Source organism: Hyla sarda, chromosome 3 (genome assembly GCF_029499605.1).
Source record: "Hyla sarda isolate aHylSar1 chromosome 3, aHylSar1.hap1, whole genome shotgun sequence".
In the NCBI taxonomy this organism is placed as follows: domain Eukaryota; kingdom Metazoa; phylum Chordata; class Amphibia; order Anura; family Hylidae; genus Hyla; species Hyla sarda.
The window spans coordinates 413,133,810-413,157,810 of NC_079191.1; the positions used below are offsets into that span (position 1 = coordinate 413,133,810).

Here is a 24,001-nt window from a genome sequence, read left to right on the forward strand (position 1 = left end):
CTTCTCTACCCCAATGCCTACCACTGGGGTACAGTCAGGAGGCCCCTGTACACATTACACTGTCCACTACTCCAGCTAAAATTGGTTGGTTTGGCCAACATTGATCGATTTAAAGGGGTAGCCCATCAAAAGAGACCTTATCCCCTATGTCCAATCACGGGGGCGGGGGTTGGACCACTGGGACCCCGTGATCTCCTGCCCGGTGCCCCGGTAATGGGAAATGAGCGTGTGCTACTGACAACATTTGCTCCATTCATTTCTAAGGCAGCGCTGGAAATTGACGAATACTCAAGCACTCAGGTCTTTTCGTTGGTCTCATAGAAATGAATGGAGTGCATGTCGTCTGTAGCACGCGCTCCTTCCACATTGCCGGGGCGCCGGGCAGGAGATCGTGGGGGGGCCAACAACTGGAGATAGGGGATAAGGTATATATCGCTGGACTACCCCTTTAATATGGCCAGATTTACTGAAAGCTGTAAGGAAACGGCCATAACCCTCTGTAGGGTATTGCTTCCTTTTGACTTTCTCTGGTTTTGTTAGTATAGGACATAATATTGTCCTTGTACAAGAGTTGATGAGACCCAATGGAAGACAAACAGCCATGGTCCATCATAAAGCAACACAACTTTTTCATAGAAACAGCACCCCACCTTTCCTTGGGTTGTGTATGTTGTGTCCCTATTCAAGTAAATAAACTGATAAGTGCACTCACAATGTAAGTCCGATTTTCTTAACTTTATTCATGAATCAAGTACATCACAATAGGCTGAGAGTTCCCCTTGTGCGCTATGCAGAGCAGATTAGCAGGGTCGATCAACTTGGGTGACAGCAGCCGTTTCACGACAGGCGTGAAACGGCCGCCGTCGCCCAGGTGGATTGGCCCTACTAATCTGCTCTGCACAGTGCACGAGGGGAACTCTCAGCTGAGAAGTCTATTGTGATGTACTTGATTCATGAATACAGTAAATCGGACTAAAATGGTGAGTGCACTTGTCTTTTTATCTACTATTGTCACGTTTTTGGAACACTGTCTCGACATAGTAGCGCCACCGAAGTTTAAGATCCCAACAACAGCCATTTGTATTATACTGAGAAGCGAGTGGTGCCGAGATCGTTATTCTCTATACAGCTACTCCCTATTCAAGTAAACCCGGACAACTTGCACTAGCAGATCCAGTCCACAAATGGAACCCTATTTATCCCTTTAAATGGGTTATCCACCATAAGGTGACTTTAGTACTTATCTGCCAGTAAGTAATGGACATGCTTAGGAAGGATCCGTGCTTGTCTTGGGGCTAAAAGGCTATGTTGTGAGATTACCATAACACTGGCTTTTTTGTGAACTGGGTATTTCCTGTTGGAGTTCATTCTCTCAAACTACAAATCCCATAGTTCCTTGTTTGTAAGTGTGAGATCATTTTCCTCCCTCCCACATATCAGCCACTCCACCCATTGAAACACAAATGAGCTGCATTCCATTCAATAGACCAGTGTTTTCTAACCAGGGTGCCTCCAGCTGTTGCAAAAACACATTTAGTTGCAGCATAATCTCCCTCCCACCCAGTGGTCACTCCACCCATTGAAGCAGACAGGCTCCCTTTGCACACCTGACTAGTAATGTCATGTCTTGGCTGCACTGCAACCTGGGAAAACCTGACACCTGAGTAATTTTGTATGCTGTAAAAAAAAAATCACAGAAGAATTGTGAGACTACCATCACATTATGATCTACCCTAACTTTACAGCCCCTGTAGCATAGTCAAATAAAAAAATGCTAGAATACCCCTTTAAATGTCATTCCTATTATTAGATGAACCCCAATAACAAAAATCGATTCTTGAGGGCAACAACGTTACTTTCCAATAAAAAACATTTTCCCTATATTTCTAAGGATAAACAAATTAATACATTTTCAAGACTGTGGATTTGGCTGTTTTGGTTTTATTAAGAACTTTCCATTTCGACTTTACATTAATTTAACTTTCTCATCAGAAAAATCGAAAATTACAGTCATCTCCCGATACATTGTCAGATTGTTACAGAGCAGATCGCACCAGGAACATTGTAACAAATGGGTTTCATTTGCAGTGAGCTCATTTAATTTCTAATAATACAATAATAGCACAAATGATGATGATGATAAACCCAGCACAGAAAACTGTCGGGCAAGTGAAAAATAGTCAACGGCAACAGATAGATACGACAATAAAATGAGGGAATGGTGAGCAAGTGCTCGGTCCTTGTATGGAGACATGGGGATCCTCTACTGCAGTGGTCTCAAACTGTGGCCCCCCAGATGTTCCAAAACTTCAACTCCCAACATGCCCGGACAGCCATTGGCTGCGAGTTGAAGTTTTGCAACATCTGGAGGGCCACAGTTTTAGACCACCACTCTTATGGTTTTATGGAGCCATGTGCACTTTGTATCTTTGTGAGACAAGGTCCCGCTCCCAAATCTATACATATGGCAACAGGGCTGTCTCTGCCTATAGGCAAAATAGGCAGCTGCCTAGAGCGCCCCCTTGAGGGGGCACTGTTCTAGCCGCCACAAGAAACTTAGCCAGCTAGCATACAAACCATGTAAGGAGATTACATGAGGAGGGGGTCTGTTACAGTGTGTCACCCCAGTAGTAAGGTGATTACATGAGGAGGAGGTTTGTTACAGTGTGTCACTCCAGTAGTAAGGAGATTATATGAGGAGGGGGTTTGTTACAGTGTGTCACCCCAGTAGTAAGGAGATTACATGAGGAGGAGGTTTGTTACAGTGTGTCACCCCAGTAGTAAGGAGATTACATGATGAGCAGGTTTGTTACAGTGTGTCACCCCAGTAGTAAGGAGATTATATGAGGAGGGGGTTTGTTACAGTGTGTCACCCCAGTAGTAAGGAGATTACATGAGGAGGAGGTTTGTTACATTGTGTCACCCCAGTAGTAAGGAGATTACATGAGGAGGAGGTTTGTTACAGTGTGTCACCCCAGTAGTAAGGAGATTACATGAGGAGGAGGTTTGTTACAGTGTGGCACCCCAGTATTAAGGTGATTACATGAGGAGGAGGTTTGTTACAGTGTGTCACCCCAGTAGTAAGGAGATTACATGAGGAGGAGGTTTGTTACAGTGTGTCACCCCAGTAGTAATGTGATTACAGGAGGAGGAGGAGGTTTGTTACAGTTTGTCACCCCAGTAGTAAGGGGATTACATGAGGAGGAGGTTTGTTACAGTGTGTCACCTCAGTAGTAAGGAGATTACATGAGAAGGAGGTTTGTTACAGTGTGTCACCCCAGTATTAAGGAGATTACATGAGGAGGGGGTTTGTTACAGTGTGTCACCCCAGTAGTAAGGAAATTACATGAGGAGGAGGTTTGTTACATTGTGTCACCCCAGTAGTAAGGAGATTACATGAGGAGGAGGTTTGTTACAGTGTGTCACCCCAGTAGTAAGGAGATTACATGAGGAGGAGGTTTGTTACAGTGTGGCACCCCAGTATTAAGGTGATAACATGAGGAGGAGGTTTGTTACAGTGTGTCACCCCAGTAGTAAGGAGATTACATGAAGAGGAGGTTTGTTACAGTGTGTCACCCCAGTAGTAATGTGATTACAGGAGGAGGAGGAGGTTTGTTACAGTTTGTCACCCCAGTAGTAAGGGGATTACATGAGGAGGAGGTTTGTTACAGTGTGTCACCTCAGTAGTAAGGAGATTACATGAGAAGGAGGTTTGTTACAGTGTGTCACCCCAGTATTAAGGAGATTACATGAGGAGGGGGTTTGTTACAGTGTGTCACCCCAGTAGTAAGGTGATTACATGTGGAGGGGGTTTGTTACAGTGTGTCACCCCGGTAGTAAGGTGATTACATGAGGAGGGGGTTTGTTACAGTGTGTCACCCCAGTAGTAAGGAGATTACATGAGGAGGAGGTTTGTTACAGTGTGTCACCCCAGTAGTAAGGGGATTACATGAGGAGGAGGTTTGTTACAGTGCATCACCTCAGTAGTAAGGAGATTACATGAGGAGGAGGTTTGTTACAGTGTGTCACCCCAGTATTAAGGAGATTACATGAGGAGGAGGTTTGTTACAGTGTGTCACCCCAGTAGTAAGGAGATAACATGAGGAGGAGGTTTGTTACAGTGTGTCACCCAAGTAGTAAGGTGATTACATGTGGAGGAGGTTTGTTACAGTGTGTCACCCCAGTAGTAAGGAGATGACATGAGGAGGAGGTTTGTTACAGTGTGTCACCCCAGTAGTAAGGAGATTACATGAGGAGGAGGTTTATACAGTGCGTCATTTCAGTAGTAAGAAGATTACATGTGGAGGAGGTTTGTTACAGTGTGTCACCCCAGTAGTAAGGTGATTACATGAGGAGGTTTGTTACAGTGTGTCACCCCAGTAGTAAGGAGATTACATGAGGAGGAGGTTTGTTGCAGATTGTCACCCCAGTAGTAAGGTGATTACATGGAGAAGGTTTGTTACAGTGTATCACCCCAGTAGTAAGGTGATAACATGAGGAGGAGGTTTGTTACAGTGTGTCACCCCAGTAGTAAGGTGATAACATGAGGAGGAGGTTTGTTACAGTGTGTCACCCCAGTAGTAAGGTGATTACATGAGGAGGAGGTTTGTTACAGTGTGTCACCCCAGTAGTAAGGCGATTACATGAGGAGGAGGTTTGTTACAATGTGTCCCCCAGTAGTAAGGTGGGGTGTGTCAAAGGGTGGAGATAATGGGAGGTTAGCTTTCGCCTGGGGTGGCAAAAATCCTTGAACCAGCCCTCTATGGCAAAATTTTGTAGCAAAATGCCAGAAAGAACCTGATGCCAGAACCAATACCTCTGTTGTCATTGGGATCACTCATGGTGTCCACCATGTCAGTTGGGATACCAGACTGGTCCAGATGCTGGATAGGAGAACATGTCCTCCAACTTTTGTTGTAGTACCAAATGGTTAATAGGCTTGATGAGAAGTGATGAATATTTGCATCAGTCAGGGGATCAGTTTTAACACAAATAACTAAATCCCTATGAAACTGATAAATGCGAAAAAAGCCTAAGAAATGCTTCTACAGAGAAAATTCTAGGAAGGGGGCATTCACAAGCACGGCTATCAGGCATGGTTGCCCTGGATCACAAAATGGTGACTGCAGCGTTTTTAAGCCAACAAGCTGACAAGTCTTATACCATATTCATAGGTGTGTGTGTGTGTGTAGCAGAGCTGTTTGTGTATGTGCGGCAGAGTTGTGTATGTATGTAGGTAGGTGCAGCAATGCTGTGTGTATGTACTGAATGTGTGTGTTTGCACAGTACTGTTTGTGTACGTGCAGCAGAGTTGTGTATGTAGGTAGGTGCAGCAAAGCTGTGTGTGTGTGCAGCATAGCTGTGTACGTAGGTAGGTGCAGCAAAGCTGTGTGTGTGTGTGCAGCATAGCTGTGTACGTAGGTAGGTGCAGCAAAGATGTGTGTGCAGCAGAGCTGTGTGTATGTATGTATGTGTGTGTTTGCACAGTAGAGCTGTGTATTTAGTTAGGTGCATCTAAGCCATGTTTGTGTGTGCAGTAGAGCTGTGTATATAGGTACATGCAGCAAAGCTGTGTGTGTGCAGCAGAGCTGTGTGTATATGTGCAGCAGTTCTGTGTATGTGGGTGCAGCAGAGCTGTGAGTATATGTGCAGCAGTTCTGTGTATGTGGGTGCAGCAGAGCTGTGTGTATATGTGCAGCAGTTCTGTGTATGTGGGTGCAGCAGAGCTGTGTATGTGGGTGCAGCAGAGCTGTGAGTATATGTGCAGCAGTTCTGTGTATGTGGGTGCAGCAGAGCTGTGAGTATATGTGCAGCAGTTCTGTGTATGTGTGTGCAGCAGAGCTGTGTATGTGGGTGCAGCAGAGCTGTGAGTATATGTGCAGCAGTTCTGTGTATGTGGGTGCAGCAGAGCTGTGAGTATATGTGCAGCAGTTCTGTGTATGTGGGTGCAGCAGAGCTGTGAGTATATGTGCAGCAGTTCTGTGTATGTGGGTGCAGCAGAGCTGTGAGTATATGTGCAGCAGTTCTGTGTATGTGGGTGCAGCAGAGCTGTGTATATAGGTACATGCAGCAAAGCTGTGTGTGTGCAGCAGAGCTGTGAGTATATGTGCAGCAGTTCTGTGTATGTGTGTGCAGCAGAGCTGTGAGTATATGTGCAGCAGTTCTGTGTATGTGGGTGCAGAAGAGCTGTGTATATAAGGACAAACCTGTCACTGGGGAAGGGGGTGACAGAGGTTTTTTTTTCCCTGAAAATGGGGCAGTAGGCCAAATAGGTTTGGTAACCTCTGATATATATGAATGAATATATAGAACAGTATACAATAGAACAAGCCAGAATATATTTTTTATGGATTTCAAACAAATGCACGAGCAAAATATTTTCGTACCTCCATATAAAATACAAGGCACTTGATGGTACGATATTGGCCATATAGGTGCCATATTACAGAATCATACCCCACATATCTGTAACACAGCTCTAGATTATTTTGCTCTTGTTTTATATTACTACTATATTACTAACACACTGGCAGGAGAACACAACCGGCATTTACATTCCAACCACAAAGACATAAATACTGCTTGTTATGTTAGATATGGGATCCCTTAGCAGCCGGGGCTATTACTCACACCATTGTTCAGCTTGACAAAAAAGGCCCTGGAAAAACAATGAAATATGGAGCATTAATGGCTAGTGCCTTCTATATACTGCATTTCCCATTAAAGGGGTATTCCAGGAAAAAACATTTTTTTATATATCAACTGGCTCCAGAAAGTTAAACAGATTTGTAAATGACTTCTATTAAAAAATCTTAATCCTTTCAGTACTTATGAGCTTCTGAAGTTAAGGTTGTTCTTTTCTGTCTAAGTGCTCTCTGATGACACCTGTCTCGGGAACACCCAGTTTAGAAGCAAATCCCCATAACAAACCTCTTCTAAACTGGGCACAGGTGTCTTCAGAGAGCACTTAGACAGAAAAGAACAACCTTAACTTCAGAAGCTCATAAGTACTGAAAGGATTAAGATTTTTTAATAGAAGTCATATACAAATCTGTATAGAAAAATATTGCCCGGACCTTCCAAGGTAGTGTGATTGATTAAATAGACAATAGATAACTCCAATAATAATTCAATGGTTATTTATTTAAAATGTATAGTGCATTACTCCTCACAGGGCCCTTGTGAGGAAAAACACATATAATAAATGTACAAGATTAAACGATCTTAAAATGTGAAAATATTAAAAAGTATCACTGGCATATAAGATAGCTCTATGTAGACAAATTCATATAACGTCTTTACGGTATTGTGAAGATGCAGTATAAATGTCCTTTTGTGTGGCAATTATAAATAAAAGTGGATACTCTGTTACCGGTCCTGGATGATGTGGCTCTGTCAGCTCCCGTGCCTAGATATCACAGTCAGCGGTCTTAGATAGTACTGTGGCTTTAACTCTCAAGATCCAGGTGTTATGCGGTGGTGGTCGTCCCAGGCTGGTGGCACTGGCAGGTGCCGATGGTGGAATCGCCTGGAGACCGTGCGCTGGCAGGCGCCGATGGTAGATTTGTCAGGAGACCAAGCGCTGGCAGGCGCTGATGATATCGATCTCCTCACCGCTGGACTTGGAAGCCGGAGACTACACGCTGGGTAGATGGAACTTGCCTCGTGTAGATGGCGTGTGACGTCAGCTTGAGCCGGAGCTGGCCAGGTAAAATCAGGACCGGACACTAGTCTAGATCGACTAATGCGTAGGAGATCCACAATGTGATGAACTTGCTCCGTGACCAATAGCTTAAGTTCATGAAGAGCATAAATGCCAGTGAACAAGATTAATATACAGGACTAGACGCGTTTCAGGGTTCTCAGATACGACCCTTTCCTCAGTAGTCAGGCATATTATTTCGTTATTTTTTGCAGCTGTGGTATAGTTGCATGCCCTGTTGACCTCAGGTAGGGTTTACACCTTAATTGTGAGCTGCACTTGCACCTTTTTTTCATTTACAAATCTGTTTAACTTTCTGGAGCCAGTTGATATATAAAAAAGTTTTTTCCTGGATAACCCCTTTAAAGGGTGCCAGAAAGTTAAACAGATTTGTAAATTACTTCTATTAAAAAATCTTAATCCTTCCTGTACTTATTAGCTGCTGAATACTACAGCGGAAATTCTTTTCTTTTTGAAACACAGAACTGTCTGCTGAATCATGAGCACAGTGCTCTCTGCTGAAATCTCTGTCCATTTTATGAACTGTCCAGAACAGCATCTGTTACCCTGGACAGTTCCTAAAATGGACAGAGATGTCAGCAGACAGCTCGGTGTTTCAAACGGAAAATAATTTTCACTGTAGTATTCAGCAGCTAATAAGTACAGGAAGGCTTACGATTTTTTAATAGAAGTAATTTACAAATCTGTTTAACTTTCTGGCACCAGTTGATTTAAAAAAAAATAAAAAATAAAACGTTTTTCCCCGGAGTAACCCTTTAACTAAATTCATTGAGTACCGCAATATATATCCAATCTCTATACAGTGACTGGTTACTCCAATATGAAAATCTACGGGTATACAGAAAAGTGGTGGTCTCGGTTTTTAATATACTTTTTTACATTTAATTTTCCAAAGTTAAACAAGAAAAGTTTTGTACAAGTTCATATTATATTTACTCTATACAACAGAAAATACCGCAATAGATTGAAGGACAAAATATTTGATTACCTGCTGATTTTGTACAATTGACAAAGAAATGATCAGTATACAATTTAAATGGTCAGGTTATTTGAACAGTAAGAGACAGAATAACAACAAAACACCCTGTAAATGCAAATACCGTACATACTCAACTATAAGACGACCCGAATATAAGCCGAGGCCCCTCATTTTACCCCAAAAACCCAGGAAAAGTTATTGACTCAACTATAAGCCTAGGGTGGGAAATACATCATCCCCCCCATGTAATCATCCAGACCCCCGTCATCATCCAGACCCCCGTCACCATCCAGACCCCCGTCATCATCCCCCCCCTTCATCATCACCGCCTGTCAATCATTTCATCAGTGGTCTTCAAGCTGCGGACCTCCAGATGTTGCAAAACTACAACTCCCAGCATGCCCGGACATCCATCGGCTGTCCAGGCATGCTGGGAGTTGTAGTTTTGAAACCTCTGGAGGTCCGCAGCTTGAAGACCACTGCGGCCTTCGTCATCATCCAGACCCCCGTCATCATCCCCCCCTTCATCATCACCGCCTTTCAATCCCTTCATCAGTGGTCTTCAACCTGCTGACCTCCAGAAGTTGCAAAACTACAACTCCCAGCATGCCCCGACAGCCATCGGCTGTCCGGGCATGCTGGGAGTTGCAGTTTTGAAACCTCTGGAGGTCCGCAGGTTGAAGACCACTGATGAAGGGATTAGCAGGCGGAGAGTTCACTTGAGTATAAGCCGAGGGGGGCATTTTCAGCCCGAAAAATCGTGCTGAAAAACTTGGCTTATACTCGAGTATATGCGGTAAGTTAAGAATTGATTTGAAATTTTACTAAATAAGTATTTGATCCCCTATCAGTTAGCAAGATTTCTAGCTCCCATGTGGCTTTTACACAGGTAACATGCTGAGAATAGGAGCACGCTCTTTGCTCCTATTCTTGGCCTGTCAACAGAAGCAATTGATCAATCAGATTCCTAATTCTCCCCCCATGGCCAAGAACAATGAGCTGACCAAGGATGTCAGGGACAAGATTGTAGATCTACACAAGGCCGGAATGGGCTACAAGACCATTGCCAAGGAGCCGGGTGAGAAGTGTGGACAGATGTTTGTACTGTCTGCTCTGGTCAGTTTGTGCATGCTGCACTCTGGCTAGCTTAGTGTTAATGATGCTAGCCAATCAGAACCTAGGAGGGGTTATATTTAGCCTTCTCAGGCCTTCAGCCTTTCTGCTGATTTTTACCTCAATCTGAGTTTTAGTCTTACCTTGTTAATCCCCTGCATCCCTGGATAAATCTCACCATATATAATTCCTAGTTTATTCTGTCTCGTTCACATATGTACCATTTATCTTGTTTTGGTTCTTAGGCTGTTGGCTGTACGCTATATTTCTGTTACCATATTTCCTGTTGTCTGTTTTGTGTTACTTTGTGCTCCTACTGTATTCTGGTTCATTGACTTTGTCCCTGACCTGTACAGTTCATGTTTATTGTTTTGACTATGATGCCCCTGCACCTTAGTTAGCGAAGGGACTGGCGCCAAGTTGTGCGCTGCCATTAAGGGCAGTTGTGCAAGTAGGCAAGGAAAGAGGGTTCTGGGACAAGCTAAGGGCTTGCTCTTCCCCACCCTACGTCACGTTACGTGATACGTATTTATGGAACTTTTTATATTGAAGATTACTGATTTCTGTGATCGCACTGCCCCAACCAACCCCAACGCCCAAATGTGTGCCAAATGTATTACCAGTGTGGCATGCCTCGGGGGTGTAGGGTAGTTGGGGTGTTGCTGTAGTATATGAGGGGTTAATTTAACCCTTGTCACTCGTGACGCCAGGGTGGGGGTTAAATGCTGAGGTAATGCTGGGCCTATCGCCACCCTTCCCAAGAGCGATAGGTGAGTGTAGAATAACGGATTGTCCACAACCAGTGCTTAGCTGAAAACTTGTAGAAACTTTACTGAAGATTTTCTGTAAAATGCAGCAGTAACAACAGTCCAGATAACAGAGTCTATATACAGCTGAAGCAGCGATTGACAGGTGGTTGGGACCTTGTAAGTTCTCTTTAGTTTAGGAAGATTTTTGTAGCATAGATCCGCTGGATTTAGGGGTAGGTTTAGGTCCAGTGATCTTGCGGAGATAGCAGGGAATGATAAGAACTCACAGTCTTTAGCGTAGGCTGAGGCCGCAAGGCTTAGGCCTAGTAATTGTCTTTGGAAGTTGCGGAGGTCCATCCTCATCCAATGTCAGCAACCCAAGAGAGCGATTATTGGCTGCAGCTCCCTTATATGGGCAGGGGCTGAGCGGTTTTGGATTGGTCCATAACAACTGTCACTCCCCGTTACATTGCATTGTGGGTGAACACCTGACACAAGAACCACCAAAGGTACTTTAGCAAACCATAGAGTTCTGAACACCAAGTCACATGACCCTCAGGTCCTGCGACGCTAACAAGGTAGGCATCTTAAATATACATATTTACACTTTTATTTACACAAATTTTAGCTAACTGAAGAGGACCCCCACTGTTCCTAGGGACTCTGACTTTGGGGACCCCACCACAAGGTACGGTATGAAATACGGTACCGGGACACCACACCAGCATATGAAATGCATCATGGAACTCACTGTATAACATCAGCATGGTGTCCCAGATTTACAACTATTATCGACAGTGCAGACTAGACAGTCTAAAAACGTGACATATTTATCCCGTATCACACATGGTGGAGTTGTCCGGTGGTGACATCTTTTTGGTCACGAGTGGATACTCTTGTTGAAGGCATTACTACCGTATATACTCGAGTATAAGCCGACCCGAGTATAAGCCGAGACCCCTAATTTTAACCCAAAATCCCAGGAAAAGTTATTGACTCGAGTATAAGCCTAGGGTGGGAAATACCTCATCCCCCCCTGTCATCATCCAGACCCGTCATTAACATCCTCATCATCATCCCCTTGTCATCATCCCACACATCCCCCCTTCATCATCCCCTTATCATCCCACACATCCCCCCTTCATCATCCCCTTATCATCCCACACATCCCCCCTTCATCATCCCCTTATCATCCCACACATCCCCCCTTCATCATCCCCTTATCATCCCACACATCCCCCCTTCATCATCCCCTTATCATCCCACACATCCCCCCTTCATCATCCCCTTATCATCCCACACATCCCCCCTTCATCATCCCCTTATCATCCCACACCCCCCCCCTTCATCATCCCCACACCCCCCCTTCATCATCCTCTTCTCATCATTCGCCCTCAGTGGTCTTCAACCTGCGGACCTCCAGAGGTTTCAAAACTACAACTCCCAGCAAGCCCGGGCAGCCATCGGCTGTCCGGGCTTGCTGGGAGTTGTAGTTTTGAAACCTCCGGAGGTCCGCAGGTTGAAGACCACTGCGGCCTTCAACATCATCCAGCCCCCCTCTCACCCCCTTTAGTTCTGAGTACTCACCTCCGCTCGGCGCTGGTCCGGTCCTGCAGGGCTGTCCGGTGAGGAGGTGGTCCGGTGAGGAGGTGGTCCGGTGGGGAGGTGGTCCGGTGGGGAGGTGGTCCGGGCTGCTATCTTCACCGGGGGCGCCTCTTCTCCGCGCTTCCGGCCCGGAATAGAGCCGTTGCCTTGGCAATGACGCAGAATTACGTTGGCAATGAACGCACCTCTGCGTCGTTGTCACGGCAACGTGACTATTCTGAGGCCGGGCCCGAAGCGCTTAGAAGAGGCCTCCCCGGTGAAGATAGCAGCCCGGAACCAGTATCCCACCGGACCACCTCCTCACCGGACAGTCCTGCAGGACCGGACCAGCGCCGAGCGGAGGTGAGTACTCAGAACTAAAGGGGGTGAGAGGGGGCTGGATGATGTTGAAGGCCGCAGTGGTCTTCAACCTGCGGACCTCCGGAGGTTTCAAAACTACAACTCCCAGCAAGCCCGGACAGCCGATGGCTGCCCGGGCTTGCTGTGAGTTGTAGTTTTGAAACCTCTGGAGGTCCGCAGGTTGAAGACCACTGCGGGTGGGGGAGTTCACTCGAGTATAAGCCGAGGGGGGTGTTTTCAGCACGAAAAATCGTGCTGAAAAACTCGGCCTATACTCGAGTATATACGGTAAGTGCAAATTTGCTAAAGATCCTTTATTTTGTTTCCTGGGACATAAACCATCCCCGATGTCCAATCACCTTTTCAGGTTGAGGCAATAAATTCTTCTACCAGTTCATACTTATCTTGCTGCACAATGGAGGAAACCTACCTTTTCCATTAAAGGGGTACTCTGCTGGAAACCCTTTTCTTTTATTTATTTTTTCTAAATCAACTGGTGCCGGAAAGTTAAACAGATTTGTAAATCACTTCTATTTAAAAATCTTAATCCTTCCACTACTTATCAGCTGCTGTATGCTCCACAGGAAGTTCTTTTCTTTTTTAATTTATTTTCTGTCTGACCACAGTGCTCTCTGCTGACACCTCTGTCCATGTCAGGAACTGTCCAGAGTAGGAGCAAATCCCCATAGAAAACCTCTTCTGCTCTGGACAGTTCCTGACATGGACAGAGGTGTCAGCAGAGAGCACTGTGGTCAGACAGAAAAGAATTAAAAATGAAAAGAATTTCCTCTGTAGTATACAGCAGCTGATAAGTACTGGAAGGATTAAGATTTTTAAATAGAAGTAATTTCTTTTAGTTTTTTGTGCAACTTAGGGGGAATGGCACCCTCTGTAGCCTTTGACAGCTCTTTGGCCTTGGCCATAGTGGAGTTTGGAGTGTGACTGTTTGAGGTTGTAGACAGGTGTCTTTTCTATTGATAACAAGTTCAAATACAGGTAACGAGTGGAGGACAGAGGAGATTCTTAATTAAGAAGTTACAGGTCTGTGAGAGACAGAAATCTTGCTCGTTTGTAGGTGACCAAATACTTATTTTCCACCATAATTTGCAAATAAATTCTTTAAAAAGACAATGGGGGAGATTTATCAAAACCTGTGCAGAGGAAGAGTGGTGCAGTTGCCCATAGCAACCAATCAGATTGCTTCTTTCATTTTCCACAGGCCTCTTTAGAGGCCTGTGGAAAATGAAAGAAGCAATCTGATTGGTTGCTATGGGCAACTGCACCACTCTTCCTCTGTACAGGTTTTGATAAATCTCCCCCAATGTGATTTTATGGATTTTTTTTCTCATTATGTCTCTCACAGTTGAGGTATACCAATGATGAAAATGACAGGCCTCTCCTCTTTTTAAGTGGGAGAACTTGCACAATTGGTGGCTGATTAAATAATTTTTTGCCCCACTGTATATATATATATATATATATATATATATATATATACATGTGTGTGTGTTTTTTTTCTTTTTTAAGTTTTGCATTTCTAGCAAGAAAGAATGTTTTTACATTTCCCTTTTTCCCCTCGAATGAAGCTATCTTTAAGATGCCTTGTAAGCACTCCACAAGGTCATATCTGGTACTTCTCCATTGCCATTAATCTTTCAGATACTAAGCCCCTTCCAGAGATGAATGACGTTGCAGTAAATTGAGTAAATAAGTGTTTAATCTCCATTGATGATATAATGACCCAATATGTTTTTTTTCTCCTGAGATAGTCCCCATTACAGGGGCATTGTCATAGAAACGATCTAGTCTGCCCAATATTCTGAATACTAATACTCCCTATCTCCCCTCTAATATAGCACATGGTAGTTTTTGTCCTAATTGATTCTCCTCTCCTCCTTTACCGTGTTGATTCCCTTTATGTATATTAAAGTCTCTATCATATCCCCTCTGTCTCTTCTTTCTTCTATACATGTTAAGGTCTTTTAACCTTTCCTGGTAAGTTTTATCTTGCAATCCATGTACTAGTTTAGTATCTTCTCTGAACTCTCTCTAGAGTATCTATATCCTTCTGGAGACGGTCTCCAGTACTGCGCACAATACTCCAAGTGAGGTCTCACCAGTGCTATGTACAACGGCATGATCACCGTCTACTGCTAATACCTCTCGCAATACACCAAAGAACACTTCCCTCTACTGCTAATACCTCTCCCCATACACCCATGAGCACTTCCCTCTTTACTGCTAATACCTCTCCCTATATGCCCATGAGCACTTCTTTCTACTGATAATACCTCTCCCTATATGCCCATGAGCACTTCCCTCTACTGATTATACATCTCACTATACTCCCATGTACACTTCCCTCTTTACTGCTAATACCTCTCCCTATACACCCATGAGCACTTCCCTCTCTACTGCTAATAGCTCACTCTATACACCTACAGTATGTACACTTCCCTCTCTACTGATAATACCTTTCCCTATACAACATGAGCATTTTCCTCTTTCTCCTGCTAATATGTCTACCGATTCACACAAGCATTCTGATTCATTTCATGTTTTTTAGTTACTCCACTGAAGTACAACAGGGAAAACTCAATCCTGGACTGTTGGTGGGCCTTAAAAATTAAGTTAGCGACCTTGGATCTTAGCAAGGAAGTACTCAACTTTCTCTATTGGTTTTACAGAAGGCAAATGTAGCAGCAGTATACACTGTCAACTGCTGATCAATTCAAACGGGAAAGACTAGATGGGCCCAATAGTTCTTATCTGCTGCCACATTCTATGTTTGTATCTTGCTATAGATACATGTGACCCCTGTTTTTGTAATCAGCTGGTGTCCCAACAGTCTTATCCACCAGGATCAGTTAAAGGGGTTATCCGACATAATGACTTTAGTACTTACCTGCCAGACAGTAATGGACATGTTTAGGAAGGATCCGTATTTGTCTTGGGGCTAAATGGCTGTGAGTCCACTATAACGCTGCTGATTTCTTTTTGTGAAATGACTATTTCCTGTTGGAGTTCCCTCCCTCCAACTACAAGTCCAAGGATCCCTTGTTTGTAAGTGTGAGGTCACTTTTCTCCCTTCCCCACATTAACCCTCCTCACCCATTGCAGCATAGCTGGGCTCCCTTCCATGCGTGCTGTGCTTGAAACTACAAATCTCTGCAAGCCTGTGGAGAATGGTCTCCCACCCAGCGGCCGCGCCACCCATTAAAGCACAGACAGGCTCCCTTTCAAAATCTAACTAGTGATGTAATATCATGGGCCGCACTGCAAACTGGGAAAAGCTGAGACGACAGTCATTTTGTATGCTGCTAAAAAATTAACATCGGGGCTACGATCACATAAGAATTGTGAGACCACCATCAAACACAGGTACAAACACTATATTATGGTCTACAGTCCCTGCAGCACAGTCAAATAAAAAAAAAATCCTGGAATACCCCTATAATGATGACCAATCCATTAACAAGTGTATGATACAGATAAACATGGTCTGCCGATCTACAGGGAAATGTATAATTCCCTGCACCTGTGCAGAGTGGCAAAAGTGTGCAACATTTTTGCGCAAGCCACCTCCTTGCGCATAATTGTTGCACAAACTCCCACTTTTTCTACTCGCATATTATTCCACCAATTTAAAGGGGTAGTCCAGTGGTGAAAAACTTATCCCCTATCCTAAGGATAGGGGATAAGTTTGAGATCGCGGGGGGTCCGACCGCAGGAGGCACCCTACGATCTCTTTGTACTGGGGCCAGGCTCTCTGGCCAGATAGCGGGTGTCGACCCCCGCACGAAGCGGCGGCCGACACGCCCCCTCAATACATCTCTATGGCAGAGCCGTACGGCTCTGCTATAGAGCTGTATTGAGGGGGCGTGTCGGCCGCCGCTTCGTGCAGAGGTCGACACGCCCCCTTCCCGCGGGCTGTCGGGGCTCCGTACAGAGAGATCGCAGGGGGCCCCAGCGGTCGTACCCCCAGCGATCTGCAACTTATCCCCTATCCTTGGGATAGGGGATAAGTTGTTCACCACTGGGTCACCACTGGACTACTCCTTTAAATCTCTACAATGGTGTCACTACTGCAAAAGTCAACTATTATAGCAGAAACTTCCTGCCAGACTAAGATCCTTCCAATGTCCACGAAATAAAGGACTGAAACACGTTAATAATTGAGAATTTAGGCTCATTACATAAGACTCAACTTTCCCTTGTGTTCATCGGCTTTGATATTTGGTGAGACATATTATATTGTTTACTGATGGTTTGCCCGTATTTTAGCTCTCCGGTTAATTCTCCTTCAGCCAGTATGAGCCAGTATCTTGTCCGAGCAGGAACACAGTAATGAGCTCAGATTAAAGTTTTCTGAGGCTTTGTGACGCTTCCGCCAGGATTTAAGCAAACAATTATTTCTTCTTTGCCGTCTAGAGTGACGCACCGGAGGACGACAGACACTATTTTTCTAATTAAACTCCACCAAAGTAATACTTTACACTTCATTTCAATAAACTGTGCAAATCCGAAGGCCAGGCTGCTTCATTACACCGTGTGTCTGCGCAAATATAGTTCTCCTGGAGGTGCACCGTGCATTTGTAATATATCCACCAGGAAACAGATATATAAATAAAATAAAAAAATATATATATTTCTGCCACCCCCTAGGCTTCCATGTTAAAGGGGTATTCCAGGGGGAAATTTTTTTTTTTTTTTTTATATATATCAACTGGCTCCAGAAAGTTAAACAGTTTTGTAAATTAACTTCTATTAAAAAATCTTAATCCTTTCAATAATTATCAGCTGCTGAAGCTGAGTTGTTGTTTTCTGTCTGGCAACAGTGCTCTCTGCTGACATCTCTGCTTGTCTCGGGAACTGAACATAGTAGAAGAGGTTTGCTATGGGAATTGTTTCTACTCTGGACAGTCCCAGAGACAGGTGTTATCAGAGAGCACTTAGACAGAAAAGAACAACTCAACTTCATCAGCTCATGAGTACTGAAAGGATTAAGATTTTTTAATAGAAGTAATTTACACATCTGTTTAACTTTCTGGAACCAGTCCATTGTTTTCATTGTAGACAATAAATGGACTTTGACACTAAATCAGTCCTAAGCTTTCATTGGGTTCCCAGGGGTCGGGGGCAACAATTAAAGGGGTTATCCAGGAAAAAAATTTTTTTTATAGATATATATATATATATATATATATATATATATATATATATACACATCAACTGGCTCCAGAAAGTTAAACAGATTTGTAAATTACTTCTATTAAAAAATCTTAATCCTTTCAGTACTTATGAGCTTCTGAAGTTAAGGTTGTTCTTTTCTGTCTAAGTCCTCTTTGATGACACGTGTCTTGGGAAACGCCCAGTTTGGAAGCAAATCCCCATAGCAAACCTCTTCTAAACTGGGCGTTTCCCAAGACTCATGTAATCAGAGAGCTCTTAGACAGAAAAGAACAACCTTAACTTCAGAAGCTCATAAGTACTGAAAGGATTAAGATTTTTTAATAGAAGTAATTTACAAATCTGTTTAACTTTCTGGAGCCAGTTGATATATATAAAAAAGTTTTTTTACTGGAATACCCCTTTAACCTTTCTAATATACTTTATAGGAAAAATTTGTATAGAAATCATGGCTTATAAAAACACCACTAGGGGTCCCCATACCATCCAGAACATAATCCTGTCCGGCTGCAGCATCATCTTTGTCCCGGCTGAAGCACAGACTGGGACAAAGTCCAGTAAGTGACGGCGGGACTAGCACTCCTCTGTGCTCACTCCTGTACTATCAGACTGCAGCATAAAAAGGGGGAGGGGTTCCAGAGAAGCCTGCAGTAATTGGATGAAGAGACCCAGCACTCAGGGAGCAAGATAAGTCATGCAGAATGGGGACACGCCCCCTCCAAAGAACAGAATGAAAAGCAAGTGAGCAACAGAGAGAAGGAGTCTGAAAGAAATATATGTGCTAGACACATAAAAATGTTATGTACATGATCAGGATTATATACTGAGTAACATATAAACTTTTTTTGTGGGATACGACAGGTACGCTTTAAATGTAGAAATATGTCTCTGGAATACTCTTTTTTTTTTTACTACATGTACTTTTTTTTAGTGATCAATATAAATTATTGAGATTATGTCGTTTTTATTTCTTCCAAGCACGAATTCACCAAACCCATTTATGTCATAATTTGTACCTTCAGCTTCTGACAAATGTCAAGTGCACATTTCATAAAGGTCATCTGAATTTCTATAAGCGCCAACATGTTCTTTTTTTTTTCTTATTAAGTCGTCACCACAGGTCATCTTTTGACTCTTTATATCAAGAAGGGCAACTGTGGTACCTATAGCTGTTTATACAGTATATAGGCACAAAGGGTTTTTACAAATGTATTGACATTGTAATGTTCTACCTTTTCTGCAACACTTTGGGTATGTGGGAACATGAATAACTTTCTGATGTAGAAAACTCGTGGTATGGGTACGTGCACACATGTGTGTATTTTGCTGATTTTCCTACCCATTGAAGTCAAAAAATAGAAAAATCATCAGCAGAAAATCTTCAGCAAAATACACATCATAAAACGCACGTGTGAACGTACCCTTCAGCAGCAATTTTTTGAAATACATACATTTGTGTAAGGCTTCTTTCACACTGCTTTTAGGACATGGCAAGGTGACGGTGATTGGGGGAGCCAGGGGGGAATAGCGGTAGAAAAATTACTGCATGTGCCATCTTTTTCTCCCGCTACTCCTGCTACAAAGTAAGGGGTCACGAAGGATCCCATTATAATAAATGGGATCCATTGGGACCCGTTATTGCCCATTTTGCCCATCCCGATAAAAAAAAAAGAGCCTAATGGCCGTTTAAGGAAAGGGCACAGTGGCAGTGTGAAAGTAGCCTAACTGATTCCTCTTGCACCAATTCCTATTTGCCAACATGTATTTCCTAGTATCACAATAGCAGTTTTGCCTCATTCTGCCAGGAAACACCCCCAAATGGTAAATTCCGAACAGAGTGACATATAACACCCTACCCCGTTCTACAAAAAAAACCTCAAAATGGTAAGTTACACCCTTGTAAGAGGTAGTAGCATAAAACACACCCCTATTGGGGTCTGGTTCACAGCACAGGACCCATGAAAATCAGGACTGTTTCCAGTTTCATTAAATTTTCTGTGAGTTTTGATACATCCAAATTGGAATGAATACACCATATGTGTCAAAATGTACTATATGTGGTGGTTCAGTCCAGAAGTGGCCCTTCTGTACATTATTGGTCCTATCAGGTGGACTCAGTACCAGTCCCCTGGCCTCCACACTTCTAAGAACTCTCATTGCACCTATAGAGCTAATGTATTTCATTATGTGTTAATGTATCTTTAAATCCTGTTGTTAAGCCCTATGTAACCAAGGAAGGTGTAAGTGACCAGGTGAATTGTTGGTGACCTATGGGACCCCTCTAAATTGCTTCCATATATAGCTGGGAGGAGCTAGCCTAGTCAGATCAGTTCTAGAGCATGCTGAGCTATAGTCAAGTGAAGACCTAAAACTGGTGTTCCTGAGGGAGACCAAGGCATAGTCACGCAGCCACGCAGCCACTAACAGTGGAACCCCCTGCAGGTGAAAGTCAAAGCCTGGTAAGCATGAATACAGGGGAGAAGTCTAGTCAGCATAGTCAAGTCTGTAAAGTCTAAAGTCAGCGTGGGTTGCATAATTGAGTCCAAGTCCACTAAAAGTCCCAACGAGCCAACAAGCCTCCTGAAGTTTACTGGTCATCTCCTTGGGCCTAAACTGTGCTGTAGAGACTTTAACATATGTCTGCCTCAGTAAAGCTGACGGTGTTCCGCAACCTTGCATCAGAGTTAAAATCTGGACATCTAAGCCCTACCTCTGGGACTAACCCCCAAAAACATAGGAACACACCCAAAACTTTTAATTTTCAGGGGAATATCCATAAACCCCACCTTTCTTATGTCCTGTCAAGATCTGGACTGTTGGCAGGTGTGGGAAAAGATAAGTCTTGTTCTTAGAGGAAACTGGGGAACATACATGAGCCCTAGTTTTATATATATATATATATATATATATATATATATTAATAAGAATGGCATTCTCTTAAAAGCAATGTGCTTTTTATGTGTGATTTTTTTTAAATATTTTGACTTGACAAAAACATTGTCAGGGACCAACCCGGGGGACAGGGAGAGTGGGCCCTAAACTGACCCTAAAACCGCTCTCCCTGCCTATTTGCCCATCCACCCTAAATGGTGGATCGACAACTGGGCGTCGGTTCCTCCCTGAACTAATGTGCACTAAAAAACACATGCTAATAAATAGTCGGTCATAAACCAGAAACATAACAGGAACATAGAACTCTATAACAGATTAAGTTCAGAGGACACAGATCAGTGAGCAGCATAGGGTACACTTAGGATCAGCGGTCATGAACAGAGGACACTATAGATCAGTGGTCATGAAAAGAAGACACTATAGATCAGTGGTCATGAACAGAAGACACTATAGATCAAAAGTCATGTACAAAACTCCAAAGATCTGCAATCAAGAACTAAAAAACATATAGAGTTCAAAACACCAGACAGGAAAACGGATTAGTCTAAACAGACTCCAGGAACAGACAGGAATATAGCATAATCCCCCAGAACCTCCAGTAGACACAAAGTCCCCATGGACCGGTAACAGGGATCTATAGCTAAACAGGAATATTCGCAATCCCACATATAACCTCCAGTAGACACGGAATCCCCATGGACAGGTAACAGGGATGCCTAAATACACAGAATATAGTATAGAACACTGTTCACACTGAACACACAAGCTGGACACTCCACTCCACTAAAGGAGTAGCCATTATAATAAATCCAAATAGACTACTGGCCAGCGGCACACTCACCAGTGTGGACAGGATGCTTGCCAGTAGGAAAACGGAAATATAAAACACAGAACATCATAAGAGCGTATACAAGAGAAAACACAGTGTGAACAAACACATTGCAGAAAAGATATACAAATCCTAAAACCGACTATACAAACACAGATTAAAATCTACTATAAGCATGCCGCCTAACCATGGCTAAAACTAGAAAATACAAAGTGCATGCTAAAACAGAGATAGTAGATTAAAAGCTCAAATAAAGAGTGTTTCATCAAGAGCTCCAAAGTAGCATGTCCAGCATGTTAGCAAGTCAGGATGTTATGATCTCAAACACCATCCCAGAGAATAGACTGGGCTGACATTAAATAAATACACCCTAGAAGCTATTGGCCAGAAAGAAAAAGGATATTAACTATTCCCTGACCAGGGAACATAAAACTGTTCACACACAACCAAACCAATAGCTGTGTGTGAACACAGGCCAATACAGACATGACAAACATGTAGAGAATATTTGTATCGCTGGGGATTGCTTGGAACTTCTCTCCCGATGCCATAACCCCTCAGCTTACAACGGCTCAGAGGCTGTCATTCTCTCCGATAACTCTAGTGGAGCTCTGGTACATAGAGTTATTTTTTAGCGTTGACAGGAATGGGATTATGATGGGTGTATGAGCGTGACAGTGTGTCATGAATGCTCGATCAATAATTAAAGTGGCTGCAAAGGTAAACTAAGGATATGCCAAGAGTCTAAGATCTGCACAGAAAGGAGCGAAAGATCAAGCAAAGTCTGTCAAGCTGTGGTTTCTTCATTATATCCTAGGTTCTCCTTTCTCAAGAAAATATACATCATAAAGTTCAGGCAGCAATTCCTATGGATAAGATGGCTTCTGGATGCGCTCACCAAATGGAAAAATCACTTATGGCAGATGTGTTCCAAAGAACAATAATTTAATTCTTGTGCTCGTACACAGTAATAAAGGACTAGCCGCTTCTAGAGGATAATTCATCTCTTTGTCAGGTCCTGTTACATAGGAAGTGTGAACAGACTTATATACTGCCATAAATCTTTATTCCATCCCATTGGTGAGTGCATCCAGAAGCTGCTTTTCCATAGGAGTTTGTGGTGGCCCAGTACGGGAGGTGTTACCCCGTGCTCCTGCTGTCCTGTCAGGCAGCCTCCTTCAGTGTCCCCAATGCCCCCTGCACTTGTTTCCCCATTGTAAATATGTTTTACCATGTAAAGTGTTATAAAATGTAATGTTGCTTTAAGAGTTATACCATGTGATATGTCATGTGATTGTTACCCAGGAGGAACCAATGACCAGGTGATCCCAAGAGTGACCTATGGGCTCCCTGCTAGTCTCCACCATATAAGCCCTGGGTGGATCTAGCTCTCTCTATTTCCTTACAAGTCTTTGCTGAGTGCAGTGCAGTTGTGCCTAGTGTGTGTGTCCAGAGTGTTAGAGACCTCAAAGTCCAGTCCTGCAGCCGCCATCAAGTCAAGTAAGATAAAGTCACAGCTTTATGAGTCAAGTCAAGTCAGTCCCTGTCATCTGTCAAGACAGCGTGGTCTGCATTCAATTGTTCAGTCCTACTATAAGTCCCAGCAAGCCCTTAAGGTCTCTGCGTCACTGGTCACCTCCTTGGGCCCTGGCTGAACTGTATTCTCAGTATCCTCAGTAAAGCTACCGTTGTCCGTAACTTGGCGTCTGAGTCTTTATTGCCCCGTGCCTAGCCCAGGATCCAGCGGTATACCTTCGAGTGGTTATAGGCTAAAACATGCCCTGGCGTCACGAATACAAGGGGTTAATGCCATCTGCCCCTAGGGTAACAACATCTGCCCTGCACCACACACCCCGCCACCACAAGTTGCTGTCTGAAATCCTTGATGTATACAATATATATATATATGTGTGTGTGTAAAGATAAAGCTAATGGCACTAGATTAGCGTCATCTGTCATTTTGATATTTCTCTTATCGATATACCTCTTTTCTTAATAGTCTTATACACTCAGTGGCCACTTTCCCAACCAGGGTGCCTCTGGCCAATGGCTGTCTGGGCTTCCTGAGTTGTAGTTTTGCAACAGCTGGAGACACCCTTTTTGGAAAACACTGGTGTATATATAGAGATAGCAGCGAATCACTGATTAGGACCGCCCACTGGACTGCTGAGTTCTACTGAAATGTTTCTACAGAAAATATATAAAAATCTGCTCAGCTCCTCCTGTTCTATAGACCAGACCACATTTTTCAATATGATAGGTTCCCTGTATGTCTTAGCCAGTGCTTTGCAAAAACTCTAAGCATAGTTAATGGAGAATTCCAATAAAAAAATGTTTTTATCCATTATGCCCCGGCTGCTAGAATAAAGCTAATAAACTTTAACTTACTTTCTGCCGCTTCCACAGTGCTGCTGATATCGGTGTCCCGTCTCCTGGCCCCGGTCTTCTTCTGGCATTTGGTGCAGTGATGTCCTGCCTTGGCCTATCATAGGTTTAGCGGCAATGTGTTGTATTTAGCCCCGGCCTTCTTCCTGGTGCTTGAGCCCTGGACATCAGATTGCTGCTCAGCAGAGGCGTAACTT

At 43.6% G+C, this 24,001-nt stretch overlaps 1 protein-coding gene and 1 long non-coding RNA gene across 14 annotated transcripts in view; one reads left to right on the plus strand and one right to left on the minus strand.

Annotated features, from left to right (window-relative positions):
- The window catches only part of KCNH1 (potassium voltage-gated channel subfamily H member 1), a 436,746-nt gene that overhangs the window by 207,632 nt on the left and 205,113 nt on the right, over nt 1–24,001 (minus strand). The window lies entirely within an intron of this gene.
- The window catches only part of LOC130362994 (uncharacterized), a 46,343-nt gene that overhangs the window by 14,549 nt on the left and 7,793 nt on the right, over nt 1–24,001 (plus strand). The gene's annotated exons all lie outside the window — the stretch shown is intronic.